Here is a 14,882-nt window from a genome sequence, read left to right as displayed (position 1 = left end):
CAAAGACATAATTTTCGGGACTTATTAACTGTGCTGAACAAAATGGCTATCTCAAAATTTTGATTGGATGTCTTTGGAGAAATGGTTGGCGGGAAAGGGGGGGTTAGTTGCCCTTTAGTCACTTTCGACTATTAAACGGGGCACTAGCCCTTTCATTTTTTAATCGAATAAGGCTTTTTAGAAGTTTCTACGACAACAAATGGTCCTCTCAAAATTTCTATCAATTGCATTTTGGTAAAATGCGAACGATAGGGGGATATCCACCCTCCGATCACTCTGTATCTTAAAGAGGGCACTAGAACTTCTGATTTTCAATCCAATGAGCCCCACTCGAAGTTTATACGATCACTCTTTCTATATAAACCTTAAGTGCCACAAGGGCATAACTTACAACCCTTACCCTGAGGGCTGTGGGGGGGGGGGGTATGTCATCCTCAAACACATAATTTCCGAACCTTTCAACTACGCTGAAGAAATTGGCTATCTCAAAATTTTGATGGGATGGGTTTGGGGAAATGGTGGGCGTGGGAAGGGGGCTAGTTGCGCTCCAATCACTTTTGATTATTAAAAAGGGCCCTTTCAATATCTAATTGAATGAGCTCTACGACTACTCCTTTGATAAGAAGTACCCTGGTCTAAAACCAAAAAAAAAAAAAAAATACAAAAAACTAATAATAAATATTACATTGTGCCCACATCGCTCTTTACTTAGGCAGCGCTGTTGCGTTGTCTATGATATAATGTCTGTATATTTACATTTTTACACGTAACTAAAAGATAAAGCTGTCAGATTTGTTTAGTAAACTTTGCTGTAAAATTTTTCTATGTCTATTTAATTGAAATTTTGTTTTAGAATTTGAAGATGCTTTACCAGGTGACAGCGAGAAGCCCTTTCATTTTCCAAACCATCTTTTGTCACCAAAATGTGAAGATGCTCCTTTGCTCAATTTACCTGGTATTTCAGGACCATGTAAATTTGAATACGACATCCAGGAATCCAAATGTCCTAACAATGAAGATACATCTGAAACATTGTGTTTTGTTGATTGAAATGAATTTTATAATATTTTACTGGACAAAAATAGGACAAAGGGACTTAATCTTAAAATGGAAATTTTCTTTCATCTTATTCCAATGTGAAGGTGTTTGCCAAACTGTTTTTGTAGTATTTCATGAAAAATTTTAAGTTTTGATTTGAAAATGAGTTTGTAGATTTTATTATCAAACACTTCGTGGTAACTAACTAAGTAAGAAGCGACTCAATAGTAACTAAAACTCTAAAACATGGAATTTAGATACCAATAGATACAGCAAAAGGATTGAATTTTTATGCTGATTTCAAATATATAAGTTTCATTAAGTTTAATTTTACCAATCAAAGGTTACGAGCCTGAGTAAATTTTCCCTTTTTTTCGAAAAAAGGGTGAAAAACTCCCTCAAAGTCATAGAAACTTAATGAAAATGACCCCATCAGATACAACATATCAGAGAACCCTAATGATGAGGTTTCTATCTGCAAAAATGTGGAATTTTTTAATTTATGCCAGAAGAAATGCGTGTTTATTTGTTCGTTGTTTTTGTTGTTGTTGTTTTTTTTTTTTTTTGAAAATACAGTTCTTCAGCTGCATCCCTTTTCCATCTAAAAGAGAACAAATGTTGTCCAAGAATTGAACGTAAATCAGCTCTTTATTCTATGAGTTCAGCTTGAATAAATTTTTACCGCGCACTATCATATAAAAAAAATGAAAAGCCGTACCTCCACAATTCTTACTGTTTTATCATTATAGTTCGTTTAATTAAGGTTTCAACATAAGTGAGGAAGCGGGTGTTTTGCCTATTTTTTGTTGTTTTATTCAGATTGTTGTTACAAGACGTTGTCATTTACAATGATGAGTGTCTTATTTTTTTTTTGTTTTTTAGTATTCGTCATATATTCATTTTCCTTTTGCAAAATTTGGAACCGTTTTAAAACCAATAGATCGATTCTATAGTTGGGCTTTTACGTTATCATTGGGATAATAGGGGGACAATAGTTGTCTTGGATAGCATTTTTTGCTCTTTTGGATGGAGAAGGGTTGCGGCTGAAGAAGTATATTATCCTTGGCCTTTCCAGTTATTTATTACACCTATTTGTATGGTTTCTTTTTTGAAACAATGCTTTACATTACAGTTTAGTTCACTTTTTCTAATGATAATATATTACCAAAAGGGAACATCATTACATCATATCCATATACATTTAAGAAATCTTTCAAACATATACAGGGCTCCTGAAAGGGGGAGGGGGTACAAGGAGGTTATGTATGAGATCAGGAGACGTTGAAAGTAGTGGTAGAAGAGTTGGTATTAGTAATAGTAATAATAGTAGTGGCAATAGCACTAGCAGTAGAAGCATATGTAATATGTGCATAGTGGTCTTGAGTAAGTCAAACATCTCCTTCAACATATCCAACAAATTTCAATTTAATACCTTACACCAGCCCTACGATATTAGTGGTAGGCCCCTTTGACAACTTGCATGCAAATAGTATGTTTTGACTTGGTTCAAATTTTTCCTCAATATTCCCTGAAACTTTCACCGTAATACCATAATAGCCTAAGCAGTTGCAGTTTATTAGCAGTAATAGCCATGATAGGAGTGACAGTACACTTTAAAAAATAAATTGGATTTCCAACTAATTTTTGACTGGAATTTAAACCGGTTAAAAAAAGGTCAAATTTTTTCGTTGAAATTTTGGTTCGTGTTTCATGACCAGCAAATTGTTGAAATTATTAAGATTTATGTAGTTTTCAGCAGAAAAAACGTAATTCCCAACGGATATAGACTTTATTAATCAGCATAAGGGAGGAATCAGGTGTTTTGCCTATTTTGCCACCGTAATACCCTGTATTAATCAATATGGTAAAGTACTGTCTTTATTGAAAGTATAGACTTTATTAATCAATATAGTTTAAATTTCTATGCTAGATCGAATCTTCTTGAATATCTGTTGAATTTGACTAAGGGGACATTTAAAATAATATGTTCAATAGTAATTCAAATCAAAGGTTGGATTTATGACAGAAAAACAGAAGAAAAGTTATTTTCTTGTTAAGCAAAAAAGAAAGTATTGCATTTGGATTGATTGGGTTGAATTGAGTTGAATTTACACGTCTACTAGGTGCTAACGCAAAAATTTATGTACAAATATTATATTTGAATAAAACTTTAATAAACAATTTTGTTTTATAATACATTTCTTTTGTGATTTTCCTTAGCTAGAAAATTTGTGAAGCTGCTACCCTATTGTTAAACATACACATGCTCAAGATATGTTACCTTCTGAATTCAATTTTTTTCTAATTAATAACGAGAACCCTTGTGTGATTTTTGTTGATAAACATAATAAACAATTTTTGTTGAATCTCAAACAATTTTTTGACTGTATAGTTGTATGTAAGTATTGTCTTTATATCAGTTGAACGTCTCCCTCATCACGCCCTGAAAGTTTCAATCTAATACCCTAATAGATAATTTCGGAGACCACACTGCCTTTCCATGACGATAAATAAAAGTCAAAATAGGGATAAAATCCTTTTAATAGACAGTGATAAATTTCACAAAAAAAAAACTAGAAAAAACAATTTTGGACCCTTTTCTAACACCGATTTTATGTATCGTTAAAGTTTTTGATGAAAAATACTACTATAAGTATTTTTACTTATAGTAGTATAGTAAAATAATTCTATAAGTGACCGAAATATCTTTTTTTTGTGAAATTTATCACAGTCTATTAAAAGGATGTTATCCATATTTGAACTTTTATTATATCCTAATAGCTGAGCGAACTTAGCAGCAAACTTTGACATTTCAGTTTTTATCCTGTTTTTTTTTGGTTTTGGTCCTTTTTGGTTTTGGTTTTTTGGGTTTCGTTAGTGTTTGGTCCTTAGTATCAAAAGAGGATAAGCAGAATAGCTAGGTCCCACTCGAGTACGTTTATAGAATTTTACCTCAGGAGAAACTGACATCCCGTGGGAGGCATATATTTCGATAAGGCCAAAAATGGGAAAGAACTTGTGCCCTTGGAGGGAACGATTCTTTTAATTTATCAATTTTCGTAAAGCATGTTTTTTTCTGAATAATTGTATTTACTCCAGCGTTTTACCAAATTTAACTCTGTTGGGATAATTTTCCACTGTAGAATTCTTGTGCAGCTCAATTTTTCTTATTATTTTGGACAGAGTTAAATAGAAAGAAGGTTTATAAATTCAATAGATACAAGTTTTCGAAGCGCAATAAGGACTTTGCTGGTAAATTGTTTAGATTAGAAGAAAGGATGAATTGCGCTGTTTCTATATTCTTTTTTATACTATACCGAATATTAATACTAACAAAGTATTTTTCTTTCTTTTTCGAGTATTTTAGAGTATCCATCCTCTGATCACTCTGAATCTTAAAAAGGGCACAAAACTTCTTATTACCAATCCAATGAGCCACCTCCGAAGTTTATACGATCAAAAGGGCATTAGCCCTTTAGCTCTTTCATTAAAAGGGCACTAACAAATTTTTTATTTGATCATGTTACGAATGGAATTAGTATGAATTGTGTTTTGCCCAGTACGTTTTTTGCAACCTAATGATATACGTATTTTTGTTCCCATAGGGTGTGTTGTTTCTCTCCATTCACTGTATTCAGTTTTGTGTACCAGAATAAGTCCTTTTATCACATTTCAATTAATCCTCTTTAAATTTTGTGTCAAAAGGATGAAATTGATGGTGGTTTTCAATGAAAATTTCTGAAACACGATATAAGCAAAGGGCAATAGAGTTTTATTTTATTAATCTTTGTTAGCATGGAAGTGTTTGTCGTAGAAACTTTGGAAGATGCTCATTCAGCTGAAAATTGAAAATTTTAGTGCTTTTTATAAGAGTCACAGGGACTGATGCCATCTCGTTTCCTTCCCAAGCCCTTTTTCGCTAACCTTCGTATAAATATACTAGACTAAAATTTTCTAGTTTGTTCAAATAGTCACAACGTCATAAAGTTTCACCGTAATACCCTCATCTTTTTTTGTTATACCCGGGATATAGCCCCATCTTTTCTCAATTATAAATACTACACTATAGATACATGAATCTGAGTTGTCATATTTGTAGCCCCCTTCCCTTCAATCAATTTCCAACATCACTTTCAACAAGCCCTTAAATTTTCAACTTAATATCCTTTGCTGTTCTTAGGCTATTGCGAATAGAAATTTTTAACAGCCCGCATGCAAATAACATGCTCTGATCAATAACCCCTTCAAAATTACCTAAAAGCTGTTGCAATTAGAAGTGGTCACAGTCGCAAGTACTTGTATTCAAATCAATGAATGGTCGCAGCCGTTGTAGAAGTAGCAGCAGTAGGGGGCCTGAAAGTTTCAAGTTAAAACCCTTAGCTGTTCTTAAAGCATTACAGATACACTTTTTTTTATAAACCCTTTGCACTTAGTTTCGTTTGATTTAGTTAAAAGTACCCCTCAGCATTCACTAAAGTTTTACATTGACACCCTTTGTCTTTTGGAACCCAACCGGGTTGAAATATTCCTTCCTTTCTCATTGATAAATCATGTGCGTAAACAATCAAAAATTACGTAATTTTTAAATTACCGAATAATATGCCTCAAAATAAGCGTTATTGTATTGTTAATCGTGCCAGATTTCAAAATCTGTCACGTTATACCTAATTTTTGAATTTATTTGGAATCATATATTTTGGAAGTTCTTGACTTCCAACAAAGGACCCTAGGTTCTAGTAGGGCTCTTGCATACCTGAGGGAGCTCTTTTGGCGAGTGTCTTTCATTGGTGAGTGTATTTTGGTGAGTGTTTTGTTGACAGTCAGTTTTCCCATTGACAGCAGCAATGAAACTATCCAAATGAAAAACATCCTCACAAGAAAAGCTATCAGAATGCTACTTGGAACAGAAGTATAAACAGCAGTGCAGCAGCTGCAAACCATCAAACAAAATGTGGCTATCCCACCAAACCCAGAAACTATCCCTGAACTCCCATCAATCCAAACACCGAAGTTAGCCCAACCAAAAGAGCTAGAAAAAACTGCAGCACAGGCAATTTGCCAAAAAGACTAAAAAACAGAAGCAAATAGACGCATTAGATGCTGTTTCGCCACTGAAAACCAACAGCTCGTCAGGTGAAGAGGATTTTCAGTCCCTAGCCAAAGAGGAACTAAACTCAACTAGAATGTCGGACAACTAAAATGAACACATCTCAAATAAATATCATACAATGGAATGTAGTGTTTCTTAGCAATATGAAACTGGAGGAGATAACCACTTTTATTTCACGACATACAGTAGATATAATATGCCTACAGGAAACTAACCTTCATAATATAAGAAAAATCCAAATAAAAGGCTTTGAGACATACAGGAAAGACAGATCAACCGCATGAAAGTGAATATGCTTGTCCGGTTTGGCACTTTGCCCTTACCCAGGATGAAATTGATAAAATAGAACGAGTTCAGAAGAGATCACTGCAAATCATTTATGGCGGATCCCCTCTACCTTACTCCTTTTACCTCAAGGAATTTAAACTTGAATCCCTTTCTTCCCTCTGAGAGAAATTATGCCAAAGATTTGGCTCCACCCTCCTTCAACATCCCATCTACCGATCATTCCTTCCCCCACCTTTTGTCCCTATAAGATCTCGTCCCCCCAGGGAAGTGGCTGAAAAAGTTCCGAAACTAACCCCAGTCCACTGTAACACCATGTGTTATAGTAAAAGCTTTGTGCCAAGCTTTGTAAAATATTATAATGATCTCTAGTGTTTACATTGTTTAGTTTATTTTTATCCTGACGAAGTTTTACCAGATAATTTTATTCTCAATCTCAAGTGTTTTTATCCTTTAGTTTATTTATCCTGACGAAGTTTTATTAAATTTTTAATTAAATGAATTTGAATTTGAAATGAATTTGAATTTGAAAAGCAAATGGTGTAGCTCTGATAGAAAGAAAAGGGATCCCACATTCTTTGGTGGCCCCAAAGGTATAAACGAAGTGGATACAATTGCAGTTGAAATACTACAACTTGATGGAAAACTTCTTAAAGTAGTCTCACTTTATAACCCAAATGGATGAAATAATATATTTGAAGTGATAAAAGAAGTAACCCAGGACCATAAAACCAAAGTTTTGGGGGATTTTAATGCTCACAGCTATCTATGAGAAGATACTAATCAATCAAACCTGGCAGGGAAAAGGGTAGAGAAAGCAATTCTAGAACTAAATTTAATGGTTATTACCCCATATGGTCTAAAAACACACTACAACCCAAAAGAAAAAAGATTTGGAACAACAGGCCTTCAAATAGCCCCGTCTGAGTTTTTGACAAATGCAAACATTAAGCTGATCCCAGAGTTACAAACAGACCGCTGCGCCATTCTCAATTCTATTGGAGATGATGCATATACTCCAACCCTAGCTACATACAAATTCCAACATCGGAGAGCAGACTGGACAATCTTCAAACAATTTCTGGAAGGAGAAGACTTCTCAGAATGAGAAAGGCTATCCAGTCCCTATGATAGGACCCAAGCCTTGACTAACAAAATCTAGATGCAGAAGAGAAAGCAATGCCCAGAAAGTCTTCCCAACTACCTTTGAGATCTTATTTTAGGAAACCAAAGATATGGAGGAATAGTTCAACAGAAGTTGCAGTAAGGGAAAAGAAAAAAGCAAGAAATCGTATCAGTAAAACTGGGCTTCTGGAAGATTTTATAGAGATGAAAAGAACTGGGGAAAAATCTCACAAAGTTATAGAAATGGCAAAAAGACAAACAAAATCCACCTATTTTGAAAAATTAGACGCAAATACCCCCATAGCCCAAGTGCATAATTTTATTAATAGAATGGTTGGCAAAGAGGATCAGCTTGAAAAAATCCCAGCATTTGAAATAGATGGCTCCTCAATTCAAAATGATGAGCAAAAGAAATAAGTCCTTACTGACTTGTACCAAAAACAAAAAGTCCAGACACCAATTGGCCGTCCATTAGTCTGAAAATTATTTGGCAAAACACAGAACAAAGCAACCGTGATTAGCCCTTTTTCAATGAATGAATTTAAGATGACCCTTGATACAGTAAATACAAAATCAGTACTGGGAGAAGATGAAATAGGATACACTTGGGTTTAAAAAGCAGGAGAAAAGTTCCACCAAAATTTGCTTTTGTTGTATAACGAAGTATGGTAGAAAGGGGATTTCCCAAGGGTTTGGAAACAAGCTACCATTAAGCCAATTTGGGAAAAAGGTAAACCTTAAGAAAAACCCTCTTCTTACAGACCTATATCTCTGCTTCGGGTTTTTGAGAAAATAATGGAAAAGATGATCCAAAAGAGACTGGAATGGTTTCTAGAGAAAAATAACCTCTTCTCGCAATCACAGTCGGGCTTTAGAAAGGGAATTCAACACTTGGTGGAATCATGTGTCTTGAAGAACTCATCCGAGCAGCCTTGGAACAAGGCAAAATTATACTAGTCTTATTGGTGGACTTTTAAGATGCATACGGAAATGAAACTAAAGAGAAGCTATGTGCAATCCTTCTTTCAGTGGACTTCCCTGAACCATTTATCCATTTTATTTGGAATTACCTAATCGACCTATCTCTTAAGGTTTGGGTAAATCAGTCACTCATCAGTCAAAACGCTTGAGGAAGGACTGCCCCAGGGGTCTCCTCAGCCCTTTGCTTTTTCTGCTGATGATAACTGAATCTGAACTTTCAAATTCAACAATCATAGGCAGCGCAATAGCGCTGCCTAAGTAAAGAATGGTGTTGGCACCATGTTTTTTTTGTTCTTTTTTTTTCTAGACCAGGGCACTTCGTATCGAAAGAGCTGTCGTAGAAACTTCGAAAAGAGCTCATTCAATTCGAAATTGGAATGGCTAGTGCCCTTTTTAATAGTCGAAAGTGATTGGAAGGCAACTAACACCCCTTCCTTGCCCACCATATCCCCAAACACATCCAATCAAAATTTTGAGATAGTCATTTTGTTCAACGTAGTGGATTTCCAGATAGAAATTATGTTTTTGAGGGGGATACTTTCCCCACAGCCCTCAGGGCAAGGATTGTAAGTTATGCTCTGGGGGCATATAAGGTTTTTATAGAAAGCTTTTTCGTAGAAACTTAAAAAAGGGCTCATTCTTTGGAAATAGAAATGACTAGTGTCCTTTTTAATAGTCGAAAGGGATTGGAAGGCAACTAACACCCCTTCCACGTCCACCATTTCCCCAAACACATCCAATCAACATTTTGAGATAGCCATTTTGTTCAAGGTAGTTGAAAGTTCTGGAAACTAGGTCTTTGAGGATGACAACACCCCCACCCCCACAGCCCTCAGGGCAAGGGTTGTAAGTTATGCCCTGGGGGCATATAAGGTTCTTATATAAAGCGTTGTCGTAGAAACTTCAAAAAGGGCTCATTCGATTTGAAATGGAAATGGCTATGTCCTTTTTAATAGTCGAAAGTGATTGGAAGGTAACTAACACACCTTCCACGCCCACCATTTCCCCAAACACATCCAATCAAAATTTTTAGATGGCCATTTTTTTCAACGCAGTGGAAAGTTCTGTAAATAATATCTTTGAGCAGGACACTCCCCCACAGTCTTCAGGGCAAGGGTTATAAGTTATGCTCTGGGGGGATATAAGATTTTTATTGAAAGCTTTGTCGTAGAAACTCGAAAAAAAGGCTCACTCGATTGGAAATTGAAAGGGCAAGGGCCCTTTTTTATAGTTGAAAGTAATTTGAGGGTAAGTAATTACTCTTAAATAACTCTTACGCCCACCCTTTCCCCAAACACATGCAATCAAAATTTTGAGGTATTCATTTTGTTCAATGTAATAATAAATTCTGGAAATCAGGTCTTGAGGATTATAACCCTCTAAGAGCCCTCAGGGCATGGGTTGTAAGTTATGCCCTGGGGGCATATAACGTTTTCATAGAAAGCGTTGTCGTAGAAACATCAAAAAAGCTCATGCGATTGGAGATTGAAAGGACTAGATTGAATTGAAAGGACCCTTTTTAATAGTCGAAAGTGATTGGAGAGCAACTAACCCCCCTCTCACGCCCATCATTTCCCCGAACACTTCCAATTAAACTTTTGAGGTAGACATTTTCTTCACTGTAGTGGAAATTTCTGGAAATTATGATTTTGAGAATGACAAACCCCCCCAACCCCTCAGGGTAAGAGTTGTAAGTTATGTCCTGGGGGCATATAGGGTTTTTATAGGAAGCGTTTTCGTAGAGACTTCAAAAAGGGCTCATTCCATTGGAAATTGAAAGGGCTTACCTTACCTTAGACCTTACCTTAGAGGATTCTTGCATTCGAAAACAACTGTCTTCGAAGAATACTAAACATCGACTGGAGAGCACATGTAACAAACCAGTCAGTTCGATCTATGTCGTGCCAGCCCCTGGTAACAGATGTCATCCGCCAGCGAAGATGGCGTTACTTGGGGCATGTTATCCGTATGACGGAGGATAGACTTCCTAAAACTGTACTGGAATGGCAGCCGAAGGGATCCCGTAGATGAGGACGACCGGAAAATACACTTCGTCGCACCTACTAGCGGGACCTCAAACACATCAATACGACGGTCCAACCCCAGTGGGAAGATAATATCTTCCAGGAAGAGCCGCCAATAATCCGTCATATGTGCTGCTGCCCATATATTATATGGGCAGCAGCACATATGACGGATTATTGGCGGCTCTTCCTGGATGCCCTGGGTGGCTTTGGTGGCACAGGAGGAACTAAGGTCTAAGGTAAGGATTGAGGGTCAACTAACCCCCCTCTCACGCCCACCATTTCTCCAAACACATCCAATAAAAATTTTGAGATAGTAATTTTGTTCAACGTAGATGAAAGTTCTGTAAATTATGTTTTTGAGGATGACAACCCCTCCCCCCCACAGCCTTCAAGGCAATGGTTGTAAGCTATGCCCTGGGGGCGTATAAGGTTTTTTATAGAATATTTTGTCGTAGCAACTTCAAAAAATGCTCATTCAATTGGAAATTGAAAGGGCTAGTGCCCTTTTTAATAGGCTCGAAAACTTCGAAGGGCTAGTGTCCTTTTAAATAGTCAAAAGTGATCGGAGGAGAACTAACACCTCTCCCATGCCCACTATTTCCCCAAAAACATCCAATAATACTTTTGAGATAGCTATTTTGTTCAAGGTAGTTGACAAGTCCGGAAACTATGTCTTTGAGGCTGACACTCTGCCCATAGCCCTCAGTGCAAGTGTTGTAAGTTATGCCCTTGGTGCGTATAAGGTTTTATAGAAAGCGTTGTCGTATAAACTTCAAGAAGGGCTCATTCGATTGGAAATTGAAAGGGTTAGTGCCTTGTTAATAGTCAAAAGTGAAAGAGGGCAACTAACGCCCCTCTCACGCCCAACATTTTCCCAAACACATCCAATCAAAATTTTGAGATAGACATTTTATTCAACGTAGTTGCAAGTTTTGGAAACTAGGTCTTTGCCAGCGTTTTCGTAGAAACTTCAAAAAGGACTCAATCAATTGAGAATTGAGAGGGCTAGTACCCTGATTAATAGTCGAAAGCGATCGGAGGGAGAATGCCCCCCCCCCCCATGCCCATCATTTCCCCAAACACTTCCGATCGAAATTTTTAAATAGCCATTTTGTTGAACGTAGTTGAAGGGTCTGGAAATCATGTGTTTGAGTGTGACAACCCCCCACAGCCCTCAGGGCTAAGGCTTTAAGTTATGCCCTGGGGGCATATTATGTCTTATAGAAAGTGATGTCGTAAAATCATCATTAAGGGTTCTTTTGATGGAAATTAAGAGAGCTATTGCTCTTTTTTTGTAGTCAAAAGTAATCGGAGGCAGAATTGCCCCCCCCCCCACGCCCATCATTTCTCCAAACATTTCCGATCAACATTTTGATATGGCCATTTTGTTGAACGTAGCTAGAAGGTCTGGAAATTATGTCTTTGAGGATGACAACTCTTCCCCCATAGCCCCCAGGACAAGGGTCCTAAGTTACGCCCTTGGGGCATATAACTTTTTATAGAAAGTTTTGTAGTAGAAGCTTCAAAAAAGGCTCATTCGATTGGAAATTGAGAGGACTAGTGCCTTTTTAATTAGTCGAAAGTGATTAGAGGGCAAATGTTCCCCTCAACGTCTATCAATTCCGCAAACACTTCCAATCAAAATTTTGATATATCTTTTTTGTTAAGCCTATCAGAAAGGTCTGGAAATTATGCCTTTAAGGATAACAAATCCCCACAGCCCTCAGGGCAAGAGTTGTAAGTTATGCCCTGTGGACATATAGGGTTTTTTATAGAAAGTGTGATCATATAAACTTCGAAGGGGGCTCATTGGATTGGCAATCAGACGTTCTAGTGCTCTTTTTAAGAATCAAAGTGATCAGATGGCAGCTACCGTCTTCCCTCTACACACATGTTGTATTGTCCCGAAATGCGTCTAATAGAAGTTTTGAAATAGCCATTCTATTCATAATAGTCTGAATATCATATAACAAGGCCTTTGAGGTTAAAACAAACCCCAGAAATTAGGGGCAAGGGTTGTAAGTTATGCCCAGAGGGTATTTAGGGTTTTATCGAAGGGATGGTTGTTTAATTTCAGAAGAGCCTCAGTCTTTCTCCCTGAAAAAGACTATGTCAATATAAAATGAACAATCTTCAAATGAACATTCTTCAATTGAGCGTTCGTATTCCCAAATAGTGACATCATCCGCATACTCCCTTTTGGATATTAATCAAAAAAACTTTTTGCACAAAATACATTTTTCAGAAAAAAGTAAAGAACTCCATAAAACCAAAAAAGAACAAAAATAGAATCAAATAATCTACCAAGCATACAGCCACCACAGATCAGCATCAGTAAATAAATGAAACCCAAAACAAGCAGAAATTAAAATAAGTCAAACTCAAAACGAGCAGAAACTAATCTGAGTAGGGTTCTAAACCCTATGCTTTCTAAAAGCCAGAATATAATTTAAACTTTATTGAAAAAAAATGCTTTTAAATGTTTTCACTTTTATAGCTTTAAGAAATAAAAAATTAATTAGGATTTTAAGGAATAAATATCAGCCTATGAATATTAAACTGACAATGCATATTTTTTTTTCATTAAATTCATTTGAATTTTTTTCAGTAAAGTACAAATTATATTCTGGCTTTAGATCCCTACTCAGAATAGTTTCTGCTCGTTTTGAGTTTGACTTATTCTAATTTCTGTTTATATTGGGTTTCATTTATTTATTGATACTGATTTGTGGTAGTTGTATAATTGGTAGATTATTTGATTCTGTTTTTGTTCTTTTTTGGTTTAATGGAGTTCTTTACTTTTTTCTGAAAAATTTATTTTGTGCAAAAAGTTTTTGGGATTAATATCCAAAAGTGAGTATGCGGATGATGTCACTATTTGGGAATACGAACGCTCAATTGAAGAATTGGAGACTAATCTAAAAAAAGCCATACTTGAACTAGAAACTTTCTCAGAAACGATACCCCTTCCAGTATCAGCCATTAAAACGAACACAGCAATTTTTCATAATAAACGAAATGTCTGAGCACTACAGCTTTACATGAAAGGCTCATTAATTCTGCTTGAAGCTAACCCTGTGATCTTAGGATTAACTTTGGATCAACGGCTCACATGGAATGCTCAAGTCGAAGCTGTGAATCGGTCTCACGTGAAAATAATATCAATCCTTAGACGACTTACTTCCTTCTCCTGGGCAAATTCTCCCAAAGTTCTGTTGGATTTTTATAAGAGGTTTATCAGATCAAAAATTGATTATGGACTGATAGGATACATCAATTTTAGTAAAACCACAATAGCAAAGCTAGTGACCCTTTAAAATATATCTCTTAGAACTGTTTTAGGGCTTCACCACCACTTTGAGGGAGCAAAAGTTCGCCAACTAGCTGGATTTTCTTCGATAGTTGAACGGAGCCAAATGCTATCAGTAAGGTATTTTACAAGGTTTCGGGCATATTGCTTAGACCACCCGTTAACATTTGGGAAAATGAGATCTCAAACTTCAGGGAGAATTGGGGCATGGGATACTTTTATTTCGAAATGCCCACCTGGCAAAACGACCATTTATCTTTCCCTTGTCTGCCTTTTCCTCCAGCATGGAGGGTAACTACTGTTAATGTATGCCTTCAGCTAATTACGGAAAAGAAGCAAAATATCCCTCCAGTAATAACTCAAGTAGAATTCCGAAAAATCAGAGTGACAAAGTTCCATTAGTTCCTGGAATTTTATACATATGGCTCCCTACAAGCAGGTAAAGCAGCTGCTGCGGCAGTCATCCCCCAGCTAAACCTCCAGATATCGAAACTACTCTCCGACGGCTCCTCTGTCCTCACGGCGGAAGTAGCTGCAATATACGAGGCTCTGAAGGTGGTCCACGCAAATCCTCCCAGGAAAAAGGCAGTTGTATTCTCAGACTCCCAATCATTTCTACAAAGTATCAAGAAAAAAACGTTTTGAAGTTACTGACAGAGATGTCCATCGGTTGTGAGAATTGATAATAGCCCTTGCCATGGTGTGTGGGGGGGGGAGTAGTACTAGCTTTCCAACACATCTTCAGCTACCAGGGAATACGTTTTAACGATGAAGTTGACAAACTGGCAAAGGAGGCAATCTAGAGGTCTTCTGGAATTGGCCAAAACTCGGTATCTATCACCCTTAGGGATGCACTGAGACGTATAAATGGTAAATTACTTCACTATAGCCCATTGAAGCTCATATTTAAAGACCTGAAGGATAACTTGGCGTTTCCTTCCCCCTTGGAAGAATATAAATTCAATGCCATGGAGGAGAATCAACCAACTTTGAGCCATAAGGACAC

At 36.7% G+C, this 14,882-nt stretch overlaps 1 protein-coding gene and 1 long non-coding RNA gene across 2 annotated transcripts in view; one reads left to right on the top strand and one right to left on the bottom strand.

The window, feature by feature from the left end:
* The window catches only part of LOC148948166 (uncharacterized), a 43,423-nt gene extending 42,373 nt beyond the window's left edge, over window positions 1–1,050 (top strand). The window contains exon 3 of the long non-coding RNA XR_016142354.1: window positions 854–1,050. This is a non-coding gene — a long non-coding RNA (uncharacterized LOC148948166). The remainder of the gene's footprint in view (window positions 1–853) is intronic.
* LOC148948161 (palmitoyl-protein thioesterase 1-like) overlaps window positions 1–14,882 on the bottom strand; it is a 635,005-nt gene that overhangs the window by 241,739 nt on the left and 378,384 nt on the right. The gene's annotated exons all lie outside the window — the stretch shown is intronic.

The sequence above is a fragment of the Artemia sp. Qi Xiang Cuo genome, chromosome 10 (assembly GCF_049724085.1).
Source record: "Artemia sp. Qi Xiang Cuo chromosome 10, ASM4972408v1, whole genome shotgun sequence".
Taxonomy (NCBI): domain Eukaryota; kingdom Metazoa; phylum Arthropoda; class Branchiopoda; order Anostraca; family Artemiidae; genus Artemia; species Artemia sp. Qi Xiang Cuo.
The sequence above is the reverse complement of the archived record's forward strand: the minus strand, read 5'-3'. Positions and strand labels throughout refer to the sequence as shown.